Source organism: Nestor notabilis, unplaced genomic scaffold, assembly GCF_000696875.1.
Source record: "Nestor notabilis isolate BGI_N333 unplaced genomic scaffold, ASM69687v1 scaffold375, whole genome shotgun sequence".
Classification (NCBI taxonomy): Eukaryota; Metazoa; Chordata; class Aves; order Psittaciformes; family Psittacidae; genus Nestor; species Nestor notabilis.
Genome location: NW_009929594.1, coordinates 48,280 through 50,578, shown reverse-complemented (window position 1 = coordinate 50,578; position 2,299 = coordinate 48,280).

Sequence of the window (2,299 nt, the reverse complement as noted above, 5' to 3'; positions counted from 1 at the left end):
ATAACATATTTAAAAAACTGGGGAAACCAAAACTCTGCAATTGCAGCTGGGGAGAGGGGTGAGAATTTGTGAGAAAAACAAGTTTGCAGAAACTGAGGTCAGTGATGGAGGAGGGGAAGGAGGTGCTTCTGAAACCAGAGCGTGGTGCAGCCCATGGTGAGGCAGGCTGTCCTGCACCCCGTGGAGGTCCATGGGGGCGCAGATTCCACGTGCATGAAGGAGAAGAATCAACCTTACCACATGGATGCCACATGGATGCTGATTTTAGTCTTGGCTTAACTAGTGTCTAAAAAGCACGTAAGGATGCAGGAGAAATGTTTTTGTATATACATACCATTATATATTTCAAAGAGGTGGTTGGTCTTCACCAGTGTAACAGAGAAGAAAAATATAACTGAACTAGGAGTTTGAATGGTGTTTTGATGTGATTTCAGTAATCCTTCTAATAAAATATGATTTTTCATCAGCCTTAAGGTAAGCAAGCATGCTAATTCTGAGAAATTTATATTTCTACACCAAGTAATAATACCAGTAAAGTAATGAATACATAATGAAGAGCTTCTCATGGATGTTTGTTTTCTAAAACATAATGCCTGTAGATATGCATGAAAAACAAATGGATTTTTAGCAACAGAAATAACATCACTCATACTTGTTTAATAAGATAGTAGTCAAGCTTTTTTCTGCTAGGGACTTTTTGGGGAATTTTCCTTTTCTTTTTGTCCTACCAAGTATAAGGAGGAAATTGCTTGAGGTTTTTTGGGTTTGGGTTTTTTTTTTAATCTTTCCTTTGGGGCTTTTTCCAACTGAAACCAACCAGGGAAGGGGAAAAAAAAAAAGGAAGAAGAGAGAGAAAAAAAAATCTGCAATAGTTTTGGTTTCTTTATGATATACAGCACCTCATGTTAAGGCATTTCTAAATACATCAGTAATTCTCACACTGTCTCCTGCTGAGAAACTGACAATTGAAATACTAGTGGAAAATTGGACTACAAAAAGAGTAGCAATCAACAGGCCAATAAATCCACTGAAATTTTTATAAATGTGTAATATCAATAATTATTGAACAGGTTGGGCAAGAGACTCGTCTGATAAAGATTCAGTGCTCCCATGTATTTTGACAAAAAAGGTCATGGTTCACAAAAAGAAGTTGTGAGACTCCTCCCAGCAGCTCATTATGCTTTTACCTGTATTGAGATAGTACCTGATTGATAACATTGGTTCTGAGTCTCAACGGGAAAGCTTGAGTAGACCAATAAGCCAATTTTTTATTAGGAATTTATTTTCATAATTCATAATAATTTTGATAATGAATTGTCATGATAAATCTGTTAATGATAATTCTGCAACCTCAGTCATAATATGTTGCTGAGAAATTAAAGTGCATCACTGTGACAGATTTAAAAGCTTTTCAGTAATCACACCTCCTGAATGAGGATCAGCTATGATGATTCCTAATTTGTAATTTGTACGTTTGAAAGCTGTATAAACAACTGAATATGATCCTGAATACTTTTCTGTTTTCCTGTGGTGTCCTGACTTGTAAAAACAAAGAGTAGTATTTTAGGAGCATGTCTAAGTTGCAGACTGCTTGAAGACAAGCTTGGGTTTTGTCAAAACTTGAAAACCAGTCATAAATACTGAAACAATCCTTTCCGTATGATATTGCAAAGCATTGTTGTAATTTGGAGAATCTTTTATTACAGTACATTGAGTAAATTATTAAGTATGTGCATGAAAAGGGTGTTGTGTGTTAGTGGCAGGAAGAGATGAGAAACTCATGTTGGAGTTTCTGAAGTGTAGCAGCCTTCCACATTCTAAAGGTACTGGCAGCTGTCTCCTGCAGGAGCCTGGGTCGTGACCGTTGCTCAGGAAGAGGTGTGAGGCAGGACAGGGTGTTTCCCATGTTCACTGGTCCAGCCGCTACACCTTTTGAACATGACAAACAGAGCAGGAGATGACTGCAAGGACTTCATAACACAGCAAGACTTGAACTAACATCTTTGCTCACAGAGCCCTGGGCGGGGAGCATGGCTTGAAGGAGTGCCTGAGTCCTGTGCTGAGGGACTTTCCCTCAGCCGTAGGGGGAAAGGGCTCCTCTGGACTCCTCCAGGCTGAGAGCACAGCTCTCAGCTCACCAGCCCCTGGCTGCTCATGGTGCATCAGGAGAAGCCCCATGCCAAGGCCAGGCTGTGACCAGACTCTTGTCCCTGCCAAGGTGCCACCGGGAGCCTATTGCTCAGGGTCACAGGAGGGAGCCCCCACAGGCTGTGCCAGCTCCAATTTGCTTTAAGATCTT